At 43.0% G+C, this 22,179-nt stretch overlaps 1 pseudogene across 1 annotated transcript; it reads right to left on the bottom strand.

Annotated features, from left to right (window-relative positions):
• Window positions 1–19,719: 19,719 nt before the first annotated feature.
• On the bottom strand, window positions 19,720–21,928 carry LOC148018367 (ABC transporter G family member 10 pseudogene; annotated as a pseudogene). The gene is made up of 2 exons (XR_015687668.1): window positions 21,658–21,928; window positions 19,720–21,566 (listed from the first exon to the last, which is right to left on the bottom strand). The product of XR_015687668.1 is annotated as an ABC transporter G family member 10 pseudogene (transcript).
• Between the last annotated feature and the right edge of the window lie 251 nt (window positions 21,929–22,179).

The following is a 22,179-nucleotide window of genomic DNA, read 5'->3' on the forward strand; positions in this document are numbered from 1 at the left end:
CAAACTGCCACAAATGAGAAAGCATTATGAACAATGGCTACACTCCAAATAGCAAAATGTGCATACCAATTACAATCCATTCGTAGTACAAACCTGACATATCTTATGCCAATCTTGGGATTTTAGCCCTGACTATTGGTCATCTTTAGAAAATGCAGACCTGAGAAAATGCATCATACCCGTTGGAGTGCGGATAGACTTGAATATTTGCTTCACAATGCGTTCTTCTTTAGTGGACAAAACCCAAGGAGCACGAGGTAGCTGCATGCGACCATCAGCACTCGACTGCGGCCAAAGCGGCTCCATCTTGTCTACCTCCTTCAAATCCATTCGTGTCTCTATAGTGTCTCTCTTTCCTGTGATGTGGTCCCATAACAAGCTGCCCACATTCTTGAAAATATGCATAAGATCCAACAAGTGGTTGATCTGTATAAGTGGGTCTAATATGGCAACTCGTAGAAAATTGAGAACCGTTACATTCCGTTTGGATGTGACTCCGCGTGGACCATTTTCAGCTCGTACCAGCTTGTGGCATTTATACGTGTTGAAGGTCGTCTAAGAAAACCTTCCTTGAGTTCATGATCCTCTGGCAAGAAAGCGGCATGTCCTTGATATACCTTCTTCTTCATGGTTCATGTCCTTCTGGAGTCTAACTGTGGCCCGCACAATGGACATGCATGATAACCTGAGGTAAGTAGACCTATTCCAACATCTCTATCCAGTGAATACAAACTTGAACGAGCTATGATAGATATTACCAACAAGAACGAAAGCCTATTTACCTGAGCACTCTCGGAATCCTGGAAAGTAATGCATCATCCACATGAGAATGGCTCGAATATTGGCAGACCGTCGACCATCGTGCTTGCTCATATCTTGCACCCTAACCCCCTTCTCCCACAAAATCTTAAGCTCATCGACTAATGGACGAAGGTACATGTCCATATTTTTGACTTTGTAGCGGCCGAGGACGAGTAAGGTAAGGATGAGATGTCCTTTCTTCATAGAAAGCCATGGAGGGATATTGTAGTTGATAAGGACTATAGGCCACACATTGTAAGAAGTTGAGCGCATACCAAATGGGTTCACGCCATCCATTGCAAGACGGAGCTGAAGATTCCTTAGCTCTCGAACAAAGCTTGGGAAGGTAGAGTCAATGTGACTCCGTGCACGTGAATCCGCTGATATTTGTTGAGCTCCATCTGCGGACCTATTCTGTGCATGTCATGTTGTCAAGCTCACCATGCCGGACGTACGAAACATGTGGTTTATGCGGGGAATAAGTGGAAAGTGTCTAAGAACTTTTTGAGGGATGGTTTGCCCTTGCAAGTCTTGTCGATACCTGTGAGCACCACACTTTGGACATGTCTTCATAGTCTCATATTCTCCTCGAAACAGTATGCAATTATTCATACATGCATGGATGCTGTTGTAGTCCATGCCAAGCTTTCGTAAAACATGTCGTGCATCATCACGAGACTCAGGCATGTTATTTGCAAGTGATAATATATGATATTTCAGTAACCTGAAAAAAATCATAAAACACCTTGAAAAAGCACAAATGTTTTTAATGATAGTGCCGAAAAGAAATCAATGAAGCGTACGTATAAGGTACCTAAACAACTCTGTCACACTCGCATTGCTCTACCCGTATTTTGCTTGCACACTTAGGAGTGCAAGCAGTGTCTTCAGGTGAGATACTCGGCACCCATCATATAATGGTATGGATGCTTCCTCTCTAAGCGGATCAGAAGTCTCGACATCCATGGGAATCAATGCATCGATCATTGCCTCCATCTCACACTCCAAGATTGTAGGTAGGTCTGGAAGGCTGCCTGTCTCCTTTGGTATTGACAGTATAGATTGGGTAGTACCTTCCAAGTGGTGGATTGGCTCAGGCACTCCATCCATCACACACCCACGAACTCTTCTAATTGGCCACAAAGGGTGCACTCCTCCTTGGGACGAGACATCACCTCCCTGGATAGAAAATTTGCCAGCCACACCCAATCTTCTTGTATATGGTATTCAATTAGCTTGCGAGTACAATGCATGATTGATATTAACTTCTCTTACCGTTTGCTGAAAATCCAAGATCGCATGATCAATGATCTTAGATTGAAACTTGCTGAAGCATCGTACGTGTTCTATAGACAATCGACGTTTTCATCTAATTGCCAGCTTGCATTGAGAACAAGGACATGGGACACGCTGATTAAGATATGCCTCGTGATCTTGAACAACAAGACCTTCATCGGTTTCCATTTTGTCTACGTTACGACAAACAATTTGTTTTTGTTATCATTCTTTTTTTCTTTCTTAAATTGTTTGAGAAGGGATTTCTTCTCTTGTAACTCGGCAAAAATTAACGTATGTAAAGTCTCCACCCACCCACCCACAAATTAACATCTATATGTCGAAGTGTTTCCCGTCTCGTGGTGTTGCACCGGACCTCACCACCACTCTCTCTTTGTTTTTTATCCATTTATTATATCCTCTCCTTCCATCTCTCTCTCTTTTTCTCTCTCTTTATTATGCTGTATGTTTATTCCCTCTCTCTCGTTCCTTCTTCTTTTTTCTCTTCCTCTCCCTCTCTCATTTTCTTTAATGATCATGACCACGACCACTACTACAACAACAACAACAAAAAATAACAATTTTCTTTTCTCTCTTCCTCTCCCTCTCTCATTTTCTCTCCCTCCCTCACCCTCTCCCTCTCTTTCTCTCTTTCCCTATCAAGTTTAATGTTTTTTTCTCTTTTTCTCTCTCCTCTCCCTCTCTCATTTCCTTTTCTCTCTTTCTCTCCCTCTCTCATTTTCTGTCCCTCCCTCACCCTCTCCCTCTCTTTCTCTCTTTCCCTATTATGTTTAATGTTTTTTCTCTCTCCTCTCCCTCTCTCATTTCCTTTTCTCTCTTCCTCTCCCTCTCTCATTTCCTCTCCCTCCCTCACCCTCTCCCTCTCTTTCTCTCTTTTCCTATTAGGTTTAATATTTTTTCTCTCTTTTTCTTTCTCCTCCTCCTCTCTCATTTTTTTCTCTCTTCTCTCCCTCTCTCATTTCCTTTTCTCTCTTTCTCTCCCTCTCTCATTTCCTCTCCCTCACCCTCTCCCTCTATTTCTCTCTTTCCCTATTAAGTTTAATGTTTTTTCTCTCTTTTTCTCTCTCTTCTCCCTCTCTCTTTTTTTCTCTCTCCTCTCCTTCTCTCATTTCCTTATCTCTCTTTCTCTCTGTAACATGTTCGCTCGTCCACCTGTGGGACATGTCTTAGCAACCCATCGGGAAGAGAGCCTAGAAAACACCACCTGGCACTTGCAAGGAATGTCACAGGGTTTGCGATCTAGGTCTTCCTGAGTCTGCACCCCCGAGCGGAAGTATCCAGCCGTTCCCACTTAGGATCGACCTGAAATCAGGGTTTCTTTCCTATCAACAAAGTCTCTAGGAAGTAGCTAGCGTGAGCTCCAGATGACCCACTTTGAGTAGGAACAACAGAGTCGAAGCGGATTTATGCTGAACTTGGTTCATGGAGAATGGGAAACGAGAGGGATGCGAAGCTCAACCTCTCTGCCCATAAGGCATAGTCCCATTCCGCTCCCCTAAACAACATAAATCGGGATTCTAACTCTATTGACTCTAGGGTCTTCATAGTATCATTTTCACGTCTTTTGAGAAAAGTTCCCAGCTAACCGGGACCACCTTTCCGTAGGACGGACCCAAATCATGCCCACCGCACTTTCCTCGGCTTGCTTAGTTATCTAATTACCTATCACATTATGTTTGACATGCAAAAGCAGCTTCCTTAATTAATCAAATTAAACATAGGTTTCTTCATGTAACTTAGGCACTGACACAAAAACAATGTCAAGCAAGTTCCTTTCTCAAATATATGATCTTTATTTATCATAGTCCTGGAATACATCAAGTATCATGCCCGAAGGCTATCCCAGCAATCAACAGGATTATTGCTCCAAGTTCTGCCCGTGGGCTAGTATACGGGCCTCAAGATCCCATCTCGAGTCACTCAACCTCTTGTGTGGGATCTTAAGGCAAGGAATTTACAGTTAGAGCCTCCCTTGGCACCCAAGCATCCTCGCGCTCTAAGCAGTACCCACGGAGAGACCTCTCGCAGCGGGTTTGGTCCATATACCCAGCACGACTAATCAACCCCCTTAGATAGGGCCAGGCAGACAGTCGAAGGTAATTGAACCTACCTCTCCCTCTAGGCTTTTAAACTGAAGCATTAAGTGTTTTGCCTTGAATTAGTTCCTTGGGCAAAGAAGTTCAAACAGTGTACCTAAGTGTACAATCACAATCATTACAGGGGTCGTAATTCATACGACCAACTGCTAAGGTGTGATTCCTTTTTTCTGAATGCTCCCAGCATTCGATCCTGGATCGTTCGCGTCTTGGAGATATTTCAGGGGCTTGGCAAGCTAGGTTGCTTGTTTCCCCTTTTTCTTTGGGTTAGGGTTTGTACCCTACCGACCCTAATTGTCTTTACCTTAAGTCTCCTTGTAAAATAGATCATGGACAACCTCGTCATCCTCGGTTGGTCAACTTGCTGGTTATCTCCTAGATCCCTTGAAGTACCTATGTACCTATATCTTTGATCCTAATTGCTCAAGATTGTCTATCCCCTTGACCATGGTTGGTCAAGATGGTTTTGTTTAGAACAGTTCCTACTCTGTCTTAAGTATAATCTTCTTAAGCCCTCTTAGTAATGCTTACATGCGTTAAGCTTTTACCTATCCCTCTTGAAGCCACCAAGGACTTTGACATGGGACTCATGGATCTCAGTCCCATTTGGTAGATTACAAACAACGTTGAATTTTTTCAATAACTTTAATGCATGTAATGTAATGCCATGCCTTCATTTCAATGCTTACAATTTTGATATAATCCATACGATATTTTATGCCACACATGTGAAGGTACTTTTTATGCATCCAATCTTAACATTATCCTCTACGTAACTATTTACACGATCCATAACCTTCTTGAATTATCTAACTTTATGTGATCATTGTATGAGTCTAGCTACACTTTAATCTTTTCTATAGATTATTACATGTACCTTAGAATCCATCTTGCGATATGGAGATGCACTTTGCTTTTTTCAATGTCCTTTGAAATGCATTTTAAGCAAGAACTTGTGCAAGGAACAATGCACTTTATGCAAGAATTCTTGCAAGACGTTTTTGGTAATTTACGGTACAATTATCTAATCAATCTCACCTATTATGATGTCATCTTACAACGGAAATTATCTTGCTTGTTACATACATCAGAACTATGTTCATACCTGGGAAATTATCAATCGCGCAATTAATGTGATGCATGTGAATATGATTCTCACTACGATAATTATAACCTATGATTTAATAATTGAGTAACCTGGGTTTGGAGTGATGCCTTGATTCCAGTGGTATTGATGCCTGATGAACCGTTTGCGGTTGCGGTGCCACCTTGTTTCGAACCTCCATCTACACTTGCAAGGTTTCCGGCCATCTTTGTGGAACTACGCTTCGGGGCCATACTCGAAGACGTGTGTACGAGAGATAGAATTTCCACACTCTCCTATGCAAAATTCTCGCCGCCTCTCCTTGAGTGGAAAAAAAATAATGAAGGGGGAGGGGCGTATTTTCGAAAATTCTTATTCTTATTCTTCTCTTCTTCTCCTATCTCTCTCTCCCTTTTCTTCTTCTTCTTCTTCTTCTTCTTCTTCCCTCTCTCATTTCCTTTTCTCTCCCTCTCTCATTTCCTCTCCCTCTAGATTGATGGTTAGAGTGGTGCCAACGGCCATGAATGAGCATCGGCAACTTTCCAAACACGAGATACATATGGATTTTTATGTGATATAATGCATAAGTGGGATTCTTCATTGCTTTATGATGCATTTTGGTTTTATATGATTGAAAATGATTGATATTGCTTGGAAATGATTTGTTTTATTAGAAATAGGAGTCATGAGTGCTAAATATAGGTTGAAATCTAATTTTTATAATACACTTTACATATAGGATGCGTTAATGTTTAAAAGTTAAATGCTTTATCCCCTATGCAACAAAGCAAATATGCTAGTAGTATGAATATCATGAAAAGAATTGGTTGTGCATATCCATGTTGTTGATTTGATTAAATAAACTATTTGTGCACTCATCGGCATTCACCTTTGCATTGCATCCCATACACATGGTATCAAATGAGTATCAACTCTCCTGGATTGCATAGCACTTGCTTTCATAAATGTTGACCCAGAGCATGAGAAGTCTCAAGACATAGGTTTAGTACATTCATTTCTTTGGGGATTGATTCAGTGAGGATTACACTTCATCTCCTAAAATGATTTTTATAAAGAAAGGACTATGTGTCATATGTGTTATATGTTGGAATGGTGCATCTTGGGGCCTATCCCCGAGGTGTAGGAGAGTCGTAGTGGGGCCGCGACAATCAGCAGGGATGCTCCCTATGTATGGTCCAATGAGGTGCTAGGCGCCACTATGTTTGGGTACTCCTTGTGAGGAGTTGGGAAGGGATTAGTTGGTTTATGAATGGTACAAATGTGTGTATAAGTTAGATTAGAAAGTGCATCCTCCATACACTCCTAGCTGCAAGGTCATGGGGTGTTTTGGTTGAGCATAGAGGTTGACTGGAGCCTTAGAGACAATGTTGGACCCAATTTTGGTCCTAACAAGTAGTGTGTTTGTTGTCGAGAGCTACTAATAAGTGGAGGTTTCCAAATCTCGGTTGAAAGGGACCAATTGTTCATGTATGCCAAAAGGTAGTGAAATAGATCAAAAGGCTATCAAGCCGAGATCCACAAGCAAGAAAGAGCTAAAAGGGCTAGACAGCAAGTTGAAATCTTTAGGAGGTATTCTCCTCCACGAAGTAGCTTGATATTCCTAGGAGGGAGGGGTTTTAGAAATCCTAGTTCTACGAGCAGTTCTTTAGGAGGAGGAAGCTCTAGTACTTCCTCTCTTCGAGTCAATTAGCCCACTTTGAGTGGGGTGGCAATTCCACTAGTTTAGAGACCCTTAACAAATCTAGTTGTCAACATGGCACAACCTATTGCAATTCCTACAGGGACACTAGATCTACTAGCCTTAAGATTCCCTCTATCTGTTTTCAATGGGTTAGTAGAGGAAGATATGGAGCTTCATATTAGTGAGTTCCAAAAGTTAGTGTTAAACTGCCGAATCCAAGATGAGGGACATTTGATTATGTTTTTTAATATGACTCTGAAAGGAAGAGCTGTAGTATGGTATCACAGACTAGAAGTTGGAACCATAACTACAATTGATCTATCTTTTGCAGCCTTCCAAAGAGAGTTTGCCCCTGAGAGAGGCACTCAATATTGGCTACGAGTTATCAACATAACACATCAAGAACCTCATGAGAATATTCGCGTGTATGTCAAGAAACTGAAAGAAGTGTTTCATAAATTGCAAACCTATATTCCCATTCCAGTTGTTGCTCAACTACAATACTTTTACATGGATTGGACTTTAATATCCAAGTGTAATTGAGTAGTGTTGCTATTTCTGACATTGATACTGCTATTACATGACTAGAGTAGGTAGAGTTGTGATTATAAGTAGCCTACGTATCTAGGACAAACTTGAATTTGAGTTTAGGGCTTGGAAATAATTTGGCATTAACCAGTGGAAGTCAAGGGGTACCCATGACTAGTTCAAATGGGAGAGAAAGCATTGATGGGACCTGAAATGGGCCAGCACTGGATATGGCACTAGCCGGACCTCATGCTCATGACATACAAACACACCCTCACGGCCTCACGGACCAGGAGCGTCAATCTAATGCTAAAGGACAAACTCCCCTAAAGCCTAATCTATGCATTTATAGTTTCATCGTTTTGTAGTCCAATGTTTCCCTTTCTATAAACTCCTCAGAGTGAGATCCCATACACATTGGCAATGCCACGATCACATACATGGAGGCAACCTCTTGGTAGAGACACCGCGGCCCCACTGCAGCTCTCCTACATCGCAGGGATTGGCCCCTTGATGCGCTGCTCAACATATAACACAAACGAACACAAACTCCTCTCTTTTATATTTCGAATCCAGGAGATATACCATGTGCCCTTACTTAGCAGTCCCTTAGGAAACCAACCCTCTATCCTACGGCAAGGGATAATCTCACACTCTCAATCGTGGGTCAAAGTCCTAAGAAAACAATTGCTATGTAGTCCAAGAGCTTTTCTGTTGATACCATGAACTATGCATAGTGCATAATGTGAATGGTTTAGTGCATAAGCAGAAGAAAATTAGCATTGTGCATTGTGCGAAATAATTCTTTTCATGATTTCCATGCTAGCGTTTATGTAATGCAAAGAGAAAAGACACCGAGCCTTACGCTCATGCTGCCTTTCCCTTTATTTTAAAACAACGTCCTATAGACATGATGCAACATATAAAACAGTTTTTAGTTTATATTTTGACACTCAACCTCCCCTCTCACCCTACCGTTTAATGTTTTGCATTCGTTGATGAGGTGAAAGAGTCATTTTATGTGTATTTCTTTATAAAGAAAGCGATAAACACACATGAAACATAGAAATGAGGGTAAACCGAGGCCAACCTCGTGCTTTACCTTCATTATACATTGCAGAAATACAAATGTAATTTTTTAGAATTTTTCTTTTATCGTTTCCTAATTTTCTCCCATTTAAACCCATTTTTTACTATTTTTCTCTATTTTCTTCAATAAAAAATACCTAGAAATTTAAATTGATTGTGGGTTGTGGCCCTTAGGTTTCTTGACAGCAAAATTTCAGGTTTTGCTGATGTTATATCTCATATTTCCCCTTTATTTTGCAAAAAAAAACCCATTTTACCCCTTAAACGCGTGTTTTACGGGTTTTATAACACTAATTTCTGCCATATCACTTATGATTTTCTAATTTTTAGATTATAAACTGTTGAAACTCATACAAACCAACATCATAATGCATAATCAGCCCATGGGAACAATGTTTCATCAATCAAATAGCATAAAAACTCATTTTTTCTTCATTAAAATTGAATTACCGCTTAGACTTCGTGTTTCAGGATCTCGGTTTTGGTGTGGGACTGTGGGTCAGCCCACATTCAATGTCCAGCATCTTCACAATCAACAATCTTCATGTCTACGTTGATCCGGAAGCAATCCGGTTCCAACCGGACAAGCTTTCCTTCACCATTCTTCATTTTCCTCTTGCACACAAGAACAGCCCCTTAGGGGAGAGAGAGGGAGGAGAGAGAAAGATTAGATTCCTGTCTCTTCATTCAGGCCACCATTGCTCGAGCGAAGACAGGTGATAAGACCGGCAAGAAAGGAGAAGATCGGGGGTAATGTATAGTTACATAGGGTGTTTGTAACCTGCCAATCCCTTTTGGCCTCTCAAATGTCCACCTCTTCATATCTTGCCCATCTTGTGGCCATTTCCTCGTCCGGCATCCAAATCGAGCTCTAAAGAATCCTAGGCATCCCGCTTGACATCCCGCATTGACTGGCAACTCCTGATAACCCGCACAATAGTCTGAAAAATTATCAAAAATCTGCAAGTGTCGCTCGGGCGCCTTTTAAAAGTTGTCTTTTACTTGGTGCTTAAAATCGTCCTAGCTGGAGCCGCCGCCTTCGATGTTAAATATTTTTCCCCTGAATTTCGCATTTTTTGGCAAATTTTAGGCACATCCCGAGCTCAAAACTCCGCTCTCATTGGCGACCACGGGATAGGGTGACTCAGTCGATCGATCCCACAACAGTTCTGCACAAAACAACCAAAGGAAGCATCAAGCTGATACAAAATAGATACATACCAAAACATAGCACAGTGCTCACCCTACCCCCTGACAAAACCAAGGCGTGAAATCCACAAGGAGTAGGCCTAGCATACTTTTATAGAAGGTCCGAAGCTAGTCACTAACCAACTGCTTCAACACGGCCAAACTAAAAATAACTATCAAAGAGGTCGCCCTAAGTGGTGGTCTGAACTACCTACCTAACTAAGGACAACACAACCAGGAGCTCCTACTAGGCGAGGACTCCTATAGCCTGATCAAGAAGTATTTTCTTTTAACGCGTTTCTTCTTTTAGGTTTTTATTTTTCCATACTCGGGCATGTAAAAAGGAGGGAGCTGAGCGTAATGACCCAAGGAGAACAGGGCATCGGCCTCAGGTCCTATCTCAGTATCCAAGAACCTACCAAGCCCTCACAAGGCGACACTTAATCCTTTTCTGACGCTCACTTTTATTTTCACTCCAACCTTCCTTACTTTCTTCTTTTCCAGCAAGACGCCACCCATAGGAAGACAAGGCATCAGCCCCAGGTCTGACTCGTCCCCAGGAACCTACCAAGCCTTCGCAAGACGATGATCAACTACTTATAGATTTTTTCATTTCTCTTCTTTTCTGTTTTTATAGGGGTTAGAACCCCTATTTACACACCTTTGTATATATTTATTATCTTTCAGATATTCAAGGTTTCTTTTCTCTTATATCATCATCTTTTCCTTTCAACAGGCTTCTCTAACTACCTCACAACTACAAGAACTCCTAGAATGGCTGCCTAGCAGGCTAGCAGAATAGGGCCACTAGGACTACCTTCTAACAACAGGTCTTCTGATGCCTGACAGTGTCTTTACAGGAGGCAACGACTACTCAGACCTCCCTCAGACATACTTAACCTAAACCTGGGTCTTCATGCCTTGGACACTGGTCCCCCAATAAGAAAATAAAAACCCCCTACAAGTACACAAACACATATAGCAGAAAAACATGGTACTCATAAAGGAGAGATATCACCTGGATAGGGCCACGAGAAGCTTCCACACAACAAAGGCTCCTTCCAAGCTCGTCTTCGAACCTGTCTAGCACAAGACTCAAACAAGAAACATTAACCGCACCTGCACTAAACAGACAACTGGCCCTCTTGGCCTAACAAAATCTGGACGTAATATCCAAAGCAGCTAGCCTTCCTAGCTTAAAACTAGATAGGTCATTTTAGTCTACGTAATACTGATGTCCTTGGCATATACATCACACCCTGTCAGACTACCCAGGGTGCTAAGGATAACATATCATAGGTCGACTAACCCCATGCTACTCATGCAAATTAGCTAAAAGCTTGTCTTGTATTTTTTGATCTTAGGTTTTTTTTTTTGTAGAGCTATAAGTCCAAGCCTTTCCATAAATACCTCATCAATAAGGCCGATCCTTTCTTGGGCATTATGAGCTGAATAAACGGCCTCAGTGGGCTCGCATGTCCTACATTTATTGTAATCCAAATAAGCTGGTTGTTCAAGCATCTGAGTGACTCCTTTGGCAGAAATAATCATAGCTTTGTACTCATTCAAACCTCCCCTATTTGGGTTTTCACATAAATCAGTGCTGCGACCCAAACTAGGTAGAGCTTCAAACCTAGGCACATCACATGGGTGTATCCCAAGGCAGTGTATATTGTCAGATGTATATCAGTCTTATTCTCTTGGGGGTTCGACAAAATATATCCAGATGGGATCCTTGACCTTGCATCCCACACTCCTACCATACTTTTGGAGATTTTGGGTCTCCAAACCCATCTCACATTTCCCTTAATATTATTGTGTTCCCTCAATTTGCTGCACTGGTCTAACGAACTCAATGCAAACTTATCCCTATGGCCAAATGGCCTCACATCCTTATGACCTTTGTGAAGCACAGGTGGACTTTTAGCATTTTGCATCCTCTTTACAAAAAATGTCTTTACTTCTTTACGTCCATACTGCAAATTTTTTTCCATAAGAACCATGCTTTCACTGAAGGGAACAACATCCACCCGGAAGCATGATTCCGACACCAAAGGTCTCTCAAGAGTCTTACTATCAACAAAATTAGGACCACACATAGAATGCTTATCAACACTCATAGGCCCATTGGTTCTATCCATGTTGCCATCACAACCACCTCTCGTGGAAGTGCTGCAAACCCTAATGGGACTTACATGGCTTGGAACCTTTTCACTAAGGGGCATGTCATTACTACTCATAGGATAGCCATTTTTTGCTTTGAGATTTTGGCCACCAAGGTTCACCTCATAGGCTGCCTTGGTATCAGTAAATGAACTGTCTTATTGCAGAAATGGTTGGAAGCTAGGATGCACTTGTACTGAGCGGGGAAAACTCCAAAAGTTTTCCCAACATCTTTGAATATGACCCTCATAATCAATGGCATACATTTTTACTTCCTTTAATGACTTAGGATTCCGTAGTCCCACTTGGATTTGCGTATTAATCTCTAAGCCATTCAAAAAGAGCTCGCATAGCACATCATCTAGTAATGCACTGGCTCTTCTTGGCCAAAGCTTAAGAGTACTATCAAAGGCTCTAGTATACTCTTTAACAGAAGGATAAGACTCCTGTCTAAACTGCATAAGCTGCCCTAAGACCTGAATCATAGGGAGCTTCTTTTCATACTCATCTAGAAATCTATCACAAGACTCCTCAAATGATTTGATCGACCCTCTTGGGAGGCTCCAGTACCATTTCCTTGCCTCTCCCTTTAGGGTACTTGGGAATACGAGCATCCGATGTATATCGTCGAACCCGCTTGCAATGCAAGTTAGGCCATATTCTCTTAAATGAATCATCGGATCCTCATTTGGCAACCCATAAAACACTGGGAGATCCCTATAAAGAGGAGGACATTTAGTCCTCCCTTTTGGGATCAACACCGGGTCATTAAAATCTTCATATTCATCATGATCTGGGTCCAGCCTCTTAGGATCCTTAACCTCTTCCATCCGTACCCTTTTCGATGTAGGGGGGTTAATATCCTCATTGACATCCCTTTCTGCTAACTCACTTAGTGGTCTAGGGAGTCCTATAAGTTTCAGCATGTCATTTTGATCCCCTCTTAGAGGAGCTTCCATACCTTTCCCTTTAAAAGGAAAGTCCAAAACGGGTTTATATAAGAGCTTTTGGTCCTTATCTAAAGCAGATTTATCATTACCACTTCTTAAAACTTGGCAACTGTGCCTTTTAAGCAACGGTTTTCCCTTGACAGCTAGGGCTTCTAGTATCCTTGTGATGCCTACTATGTCGTCATGGTGGCCCATTACACGGGATGTTTCAACCACAAGCATATTCCATCGTATATCTGCACTTTCCCATGGCATTATGGTTTTAGCATGATAACCTGTTGATGCCGTAACTACCATAGTTTCCAACATGCTTGTTTCATGCCCTCTAGGTTGATGGATGGTTAAACATGATTTCTCTTGGGTAGAGACCGCACCAAGGTGAACCTCGGCCCATGCCATCATATTAGAGGATGGGGTAACCACTAATTGGCTACTCTTTTCATCACATAAATTATCTTCTTCAGAGGATCATGCTCTACATAACTAACTAAGTCCATTAGTAAGTTTTGTATAGAGAAAGCCAAGTTTTTCCATCCTTGAACAAACCCCATTTTATGGATAATTTAGGGTCCCTTGAAACCGTAGATTCGAAAACCGCCACTTATAGGCAACTCCCGGCAAATGCACCACTGATGGGACTTGAAATGGGCCGGCACTGGCTATGGCACTAGCCGGACCTCATGCTCATGACATACATACACACCCTCACGGCCTCGTGGACCAGGAGCGTCAATATAATGCTAAAGGAGAAACTGTCCTAAAGCCTAATCTATGCGTTTATAGTTTCATCGTTTTGTAGTCCAACGTTTCCCTTTCTATAAACTCCTCAGAGGGAGAACCCATACACATTGGCAATGCCACGATCACATACATGGAGGCAACCTCTCGGTAAAGACACCGCGGCCCCACTGCAGCTCTCCTACATCGCAAGGATTGGCCCCTTGATGCGCTGCTCAACATATAACACAAACGAACACAAACTCCTCTCTTTTATATCTCGAATCTAGGAGATGTACCATGTGCCCTTACTTACCCTCTCCCTCTCTTTCTCTCTTTCCCTATTAGGTTTAATATTTTTTCTCTTTTTCTCTCTCCTCTCCCTCTCTCATTTCCTTTTCTCTCTTCCTCTCCCTCTCTCATTTCCTCTCCCTCCCTCACCCTCACTCTATCCCTCTATTTCTCTCTTTCCCTATTATGTTTAATGTTTTTTCTCTCTTTTTCTCTCTCCTCTCCTTCTCTCAATTTTTTCTCTCTCCTCTCCTCTCCTCTCTCATTTCCTTTTGCTCTCTTCCTCTCCCTCCCTCACCCTCACCCTCTCTTTCTCTCTTTCCCTATTATGTTTAATGTTTTTTCTCTCATTTCCTTTTCTCTCTTCCTCTTCCTCTCTTATTTCCTCTCCCTCCCCCTCTCTTTCTCTCTCCATCCCTCTCCCTCTCCCTCTCCCTCCCCCTCTCCCTCTCCCTCCCTCTCCCCCTCCCTCTTCCTCTCCCTCTCTCATTTCCTCTCCCTCCCTCTCCCTCTCCCTCTCTTTCTCTCTCATTTCCTCTCCCTCTCTCAATATACACGAATTATACCAAAAACAAGTAAAAGGGAGAGAGAAAATACAAAAGCAAAGCAAGAATGGAGAATGCACTCACCGTAAAGGCTCAAAGAAGAGTTTGGCGGCTCCTCTTTGCCCTCCGTACACCTCCTCCTCTTCTTTGCGAACGACAATGGCGGCGGTGAGAGCCTTCTTTCTCCCTCTTTCTCTCTTTCTCTCCCTCTCAAATGCAAGATGTTCGCTCTCTCTTTCATGAATGCGCACAAAATAATGTGCTCGGGTTTTGACCCGCGTTTTTTTCATCTAAGTACCGTCGCTATTTGTGTCACTATTAGTGTTGCATTTGCGACGCTAATAGCAACGCCGCTATTTCTCTTCGCAAATCGCTGTCGCTATACCCTCATATCCTTGTAGTGTCAAATTGATTGATTGAGCACAGCTCAAGTAAATGATACTAATGTAGTCATTGATCGATGACATGGAGCTATAATAAATGTTGTTGATTTGCATTAGGTCATGACTGTCACACTAAATCTGGCATTGCCTAGGGCAATGTCAAGCAATTATTGCACCATCTACTATCATTGATTTCTAGTTCATGATTATTGGTGATGAGTAGATAATTCTACTTGATGGTGATGTCGTGTAAAGGTGATTAGCAAAAAGGATATGCACTTGGTAATACTAGGGATTCATAAAGGAATGAAGTGGCACAAGAATGGGGAGGAAATAAGGAACTTTAACAAATAGTAAGAAGTTTAGGGTCTCATTAAAGCTTATAGAATTGACTAAGATGTAGTTACACATGCTTGCATAGGTCTTAAGTTGGCTAGAAATGCACAGAGTGATAAGAGGCCACTTGCATTGCTAGAGGTAGGTAATAAGATGTTGGCACAAGTTCTAACCACTAGAGGCAAAAAAGAACTCATTAAAGCTAGAGTAGGAATTGGAAAAAATTATAGAAGTTGGAGGCTACTTTTCACTCAATCAAGAGCTTTGTCCTAAGGATATTTGGAGTACAATTTAAAGAGGATCCTTGCATAGATATTGAAGTATCTTGGATGAGGACAATGTTCAATGAAAAAATGACAAGCAAGGGAGTTGATCCCTCACTAGGGTGTAGAGCTAAATGACGAAAGGTAGCTTTAGGAAAAATACATGATGGGAAACGTGGTGAATCATTCCATTAATAGGGCATTATGGCCTAACCTATCACTAGGGGTGCATTAAAACCCATTAACTATGGCATGGGGCAATCAAGCATGCATGCATGCTACTTTATTATACCCAAGGTGCAATAGATTGTGTCCCTTGATTAGGTAATAAGCATACTCTTCAAAGCAATGATCTCAACATGGCTAAAATAGAGAAAGACTTGAGGGTTGACCAAGAGACTCACAATTGTGCTTGCAAGATCAAAGCTAAGGAAGGCATAAGAGTCCACAAAGCCATAGCTTCCTTATCCTTGGATCATGCCAATCAACGATATGCTTCACTGATGGATACCAATGTTTATCTCTATTTCTTGGGGAGACCTCTTTTTGTCAAATACAATTTTTGTAAGTGGCTCAATGCCACCAAGATAAGGCCAATGTGGTTTTGTTTAAATTCATTGGTAACGGATTCTACATGATGCTGCTTGGATCAAAATCAGAGTATGATTGGGTTTTGGCCTTTGTTGTTGGGTTCAAAGGAACCTAGTATACACCCTACCTCGGCCATTTTCCTTCTCTCCAGATGGTGTTCTTTCTCACGAGTGCCCTATTTGGATTGAGTTTATTAATCTTCCTCCATGGCTTGTGGATGAGGCCCCTATAATCATAGCTATACTAGGAAAAGTCATTTATTCTCTGACACAAGCCACCTCTTGGGGATTATTTAAGCTAACTAGTCATGACATGCAGAATGAGCCCCTAGAGTTCTGCATGTAGCTCCAAGTACTTTGTGGTCTAGTGTTGATCCTCAATCTCAATTTTCAATGTTCTCCAATGCCTACTACCATCGAAAAGCCAACAACCACTTTGCATGCAACTACCCTACCAAGACAAGCATGGTTGACTTATATCAAGCTCTAAGAAAATAAGAGCTAACGATGGAAACATGTTTTTGATTGGATAGGAATTTAACACGAATTTAAGCCCTCTCTCACATTTACTACAAGAAATGGGAGTGGTGTGGATGTGGAGATTCAACTTAGTAAAAAAGAAATACTAATCTACTCTATCTATACCTTAAATTCCTATATGACAAGAGTTATTCAATGAAAATATATATGCCATTAGTTATAAGGCACTGATGTTGTGCTAGGTGGAGATGAGAACATGACATGCAAGGAGGGGAACTCCTCACATGGGAGTGGGACCATAATAGATGAAGAAAGAGACTTTCGGTATCTCTTTATCTCTATTTGGAAGGGTGGTAGGCTGGATAGGTTTTATGCAACCTAGGGAGCTTGGTGGATAGGTAGTGCAATGAGATACTCTCTCATGGAAGATATTGTTGCTTCTAACCCTACAACTATTATAATTGCCTTTAGGTTTATTTACAAGCAAGGAGCAACAACAACATCCCACCCCCAACTAGGTGGAATTTTTCTTTCCTTGAAGGATGAAGCAAGATATCATCTTGCTATCCCCAACTACAAATGGATAGGGTGTCAAGAAACTACTACCAAGGTGGCCAAGAAATACAGGAGACTCAAGGCATCAAGTAGAAGGAAGTTGCAATAGTTGGTCTACAAAGCAAAGTTGTCAATCCATTCTGTGCTCCTTAATAACCCCTATGATCTTACTCTAAGCGTCTCAATGACATTGAGGACTTCATAAAATCACAAGGAGTGGAAGCTATCGATGTAGCTAAAGTGCAATTGAGAGGACAATGGGAGCATTTTGGTGCCCCTAATGAGTTCTCCTTCTCCAAGCTACATGTAAGAAAAAAGAAGGAAGCAATAATCTGTGTGGAAAACAAGAATGGATTATTGGTGCATGATGAAGCTTCCATAGCGCTAACCTTCAAGGATCACTTGACAGCAATTGTAGGAAGTGAATCACCTATTGTCCTAAAGTAGGGGGGTAGACTCTAGGACTTTCTAAAAGATTCAACGACTCCCTTTAGATCACAACATAGATCCTTTCAAATTGCATGCAAACAAATGTTTAAACAAGCATTAAAAAATATGGTTAAACAATGATTCATTCCATGTTTGCGATGGCATTTACAATTGTTTATCACACACAAGAAACACTAAATAATGCACAGTAGCATGGATCTAAAATTTTTCAAGAAAAAGAAAAAATGTTTAAATCACCGAAGCAAATGTTTACAAACCCTAGATTCTAAAGAGTGGAAGCGAAGCAAACCTTAGATATATTGAGTTAAAGGGCCTCCCTTGAGGCCTTAGGTATGAGCTCCCACATCTCAAACTAGGTCTCTCTCCCTCTCCCTCTCCCTCTCAGGTGAATTAGTGTTAGTTTGCCCAAAACTTCTCGTTTTTGGGCCTTTTTAGAGTACCTAGTTTTGGTGCAGGTGTTAATGAAAATTACTTCCTATTTAAACAATTGTGAACTCGCACATGAGAATTTAGAACCAAAATGTGTCTAAATTGGTGTGAAAAAGGATGCTTGAAAGGCAAACTTTAACTTGGTTTTAAATGGTGGCTTGGGCTCTCACCCTCTGCTTATGATCCGAAGGCCGCTCCTCTCCATCATATGCCCATCTGATCTAGAGCTCTACACAATAAAGAACTTGCCATCTAGGCAGATCTTTGGGATGTTCATTTGTCATATTGACTCCCATTGGATCAAGTCACTGAACATTTGGGATGACTAGATGTGAAGCTAAGTGGCTCGCTTCAATGATCCAACAAAGAAAATATGATTAACCCACCTCTCTTTTTGGAATCGATGACAGGGTCCTCAAAGACTCAATCTATAGTTGATCAAGCACTATGGTACTACAAGTCAACACAAGACTTTAGGACCCCTTCCCTTGTAATTTAGATGGGAATGCGGTCAAACTGGAGCATTGCCCAATGGCTAAGGTGAGCACATGGAAGAGAAGGTGCAAGAGGATTTAGAGGGCTACACCCTCCTATAGGATCAAAGTCCTACATTGGCATCTGGCTCTTAAGAAATTGCCTCTATGCACTAGGCTAATGAAGAGGGTCAGGGTCTCACCCCTTTATCCACTTTGTCTTGAGCTGAGGAGTTTAAGAAAACACTTATTTTGGGACTCCTTGCATGTGGTCCCTATCTAGAAAGCAGTTAGAAGGTGGCTTGGAGAAGCTATTCTCCATGACAGCTTTGGGTTTACTATTTGCTTTGTTTGCCGATTAAGCCAAGTATGATTATGGTAGTTGGAGACTTATCAATCTAATATATGGCATCACCATTAGGTTTATCTAGGATGAAAGGAATACCCTACTATTTGGTCATCATTGTAAGGTTAAGCCTCATAGTTATATTGGTTAGCTTATGCAAGAAATACTTGCTATGCTAGGCCCCCTCATATCCAAGCATTGGTTGTATAACTTGTTTTTCACAAAGCTTAGTCATATGGCCTAGAGCCTTGTTGCATCAGTACAATGATGTATCTACTTGCTTTTAATAATATAACATCACACATGACCAAAAACAAGATAATGGTCAAACTAAAATGGTATTGAGTATTAATTTTTAAAACTAGTAAATTAAACCTGTTTAGCTCTAACTAACATACTAACTAATGTGGCCTAGCTCTTTTGTGTCTATATATATTTATTAATACAATACTTCATGTCTAATATTACCAATGATGATTTGCAACAAATAGTACTATATTCCATCAATTCTGAAGCTTCAATACTTGCCACAACTTACCACCAACACATGAATCTACAGCTTGCTAACATGTTGCAACCTTGAATAGGAAGCTATCAAATCAATGTGAAGCTACACGTTTAAGAAGGAGTATAGAGTGAAGATGAGATCAAGTAAAACTACACTCAAAAAGTTAGGAATACATTATCTCTGAAAGGAACTTAATGGTTAATATGGACACTCTAACTATTCCAAGTATGTGTTCTCATTCTCCTAAACTAGTTCACCTAACTCCTTGCATATACCTTGAAGCTCAATATGAGGTTTTCTTAACTAGTTCACCTGTTGCAACCTTGAATAAGAAGCTATCAAATCAATGTGAAGCTACACGTTCAAGAAGGGAATATCGAGTGAAGATGAGATTAAGTAAAACTACACTCAAAAAGTTAGGAATACACTCTCTCAAAGGACACTCCAACAGGTTAATATGGACACTCCAACTATTCCAAGTATGTGTTCTCATTCTCCTAAACTAGTTCGCCTGCGGCCTCTAACTCCTCGCATAAACCTTGCACCTCAGTACGAGGTTTAGATTTTCCTACCTAGTTCTCCTTAACTCCTCCTCTTGTACACCTTGAACCTTAGCACAAGGTAGCAAAGCAATTGGAAGGCGACGATGAACGTGAGGAGGACGGCGATATCAAACCATTTGGAGCTTCGGAGAAGGTGGAGCTGGTCGAGGACACCGCGACTGTCGAGCAGGCAGGGGTGAGAGTGCTTGAGAGGGGACCGCAGGAAGCAGGCGCCGGGGGGAAGGCTGGTGTATTCGTTGATGAGCATGGCCTCGAGGGGGTACTTGAAGAGAGAGAGGTAATGGGCGAAGCGCCAGTAGCGGGGCATGTCGTGCTCGGCGATGAAGAAGCCCGAGAAGAGGAAGGAGCAGCCGACGAGGGCGCAGATGTACGAGTAGCTGTTGATGAAGTCGGCGCTCAGGGCCGTGAAGAAGGCGCAGAACGAGTTGGCCATCAGCAGCACCATCCACACAACCAGCAGGAAGAAGCCGAACGCCCTGTGGCTCAGCCCGATTGGCCAGTACGTACACGTGGCGAACGCCAGCGCCACGGCAGCCAGGAATGGCATTGACACCAGCAGGTTCGCCGCCTGGTAAGACGCCAGCCGGTACGCCCCCCGCGATGTCTCGTCCATCAAAACGCGCCTCTCCTCCAGGAACATCGACAGGGCCTCGGCCGTCGTCGTCATCAGGGACGTCAGCGTGAAGGCGAAGAAGCCTATCCGCTTCTGCATCCCGCTCTCGCTGAAGCCCGCGTGCGCGTACAGAGACCCCAGGACAGCGCCATAGCCAACCGCCTGCAGCCCCCGGGCGACGAAGAGAGTGCGAGTCCGGCAGAGGTTCACGGCGAACCGGTGCGACAGTATCGCCACCTCGCGCACGGGGTTGTTGGCAAAGCAAGGCCGCACGACGTCGATGTTCTTCCGGCTCGCCATGAGTCTCTGCAGTTTGAGCCTAAGGCTACAGGCATTGTCGTTTCCAGCTGTCGGAAACTGCGGCCTGAGTTTATGATAAGTGCTGGCGCGGCCATTGGCGTTGTTTGCAGACGACTCAGGGTGGCGATGATGGCTCGCGTGGCCGTGCTCCAAAGCAGCATGATGATACTGTTTATCGGACTGATACAAGGGCAACGTGGGGTAGGACACGAGCATGTCCATGGCGTACTCGAGGATGTTGATTCCGCGCGGGATGAGACGAGCGTTAGCGGCCAGCTCGGACTGCAGGTCGGCGAGCGAGCCGAAGTGGCGCACGCGACCGCATGCAAGGAGCAGGAAATCGTCTATCTGCTCCAGTATCTGATAGCCCGGCTGGTGGATGCTCAGAACGATGGTGCGCGATCTCCCGTCCGCCATCGCCCTCAGCATCTCCACTACCGCCAGAGCCGCCCCGCTGTCCAGGCCCGTCGTTGGCTCGTCCAGGAACAGCACATACGGGTCGTGGATAACGTCGATCCCTATGGACACCCGCCGCCTCTCGCCACCCGACACGCCCCGCACGCTACCGACGCCGCCCCCCACGCACGTGTCCGCCACATGCGATAGGCGGAGCTCGTCCATGAGGGCCGACACCTTATGTGCCAGGGCAGCTTTGCAGATGCCCAACCTAAGCTTCGCGCTGTAGGCCAAGGTCTCTCTCACGGTGAGGCGCGGCAGGAGCGTGTCGTTCTGTGGGATGAAGCCGGACATGCGGCGGAAGGAGGCCACCGCCATGGGCTGCTCGTTCACGAGCAGACTGTTGCTCGGGCTGCTCGGCCTCAGCCTCCCTGTAACAACAACACGCCGATCATCAGAGAATCGATTGTTATCCCATAGTTAACCATATGATAATTACTACACTATCAACCACTTGCTTACCCGCTAGCACCTCCAGTAACGTCGACTTGCCTGCACCACTTGGACCAGCAATCGCCAGTATTTTCCCAGGCCTTGCAACACAGCTCACATCCTTCAGTATATAAGAATTGGTATTCTTTGTATAACCTTGATCGCCGTGCGCCTTATCTCCTCCCCAGGTGTTGATTAGACCATCATTAGTAAGAAATCCGCGATGCTGCGGGGCCTTGTACCACAGGTGCTTCGCTTGAATCTCAAAGGTTTCTTGGCTGACAATCAGACCTTGGGACATGGCGGTAGTATCAACACCCGCCTCCTGCACGTTGCCTGTCGGATTCGCAAACATATTGACCTAGTTATATTAATCTGACGAGGCTCTGGTGGCGATGGCGGCCTTGATGCTTTAATGAATTGCCATATTGACAATTTGACAGCCTGTGTCGGCCCGAGAGGTGACTGCTTTTGGCGGCCTGCTCAGGATCAGATGATGGTGGATCCTGGTTGCATGGATTCCTATATGGCTTTTTTGGGTTGTATGTATAG

The sequence above is a fragment of the Lygodium microphyllum genome, chromosome 21 (assembly GCF_053477565.2).
Source record: "Lygodium microphyllum isolate KBCC chromosome 21, Lygodium_microphyllum_v1.1.10, whole genome shotgun sequence".
Lineage (NCBI taxonomy): Eukaryota > Viridiplantae > Streptophyta > Polypodiopsida > Schizaeales > Lygodiaceae > Lygodium > Lygodium microphyllum.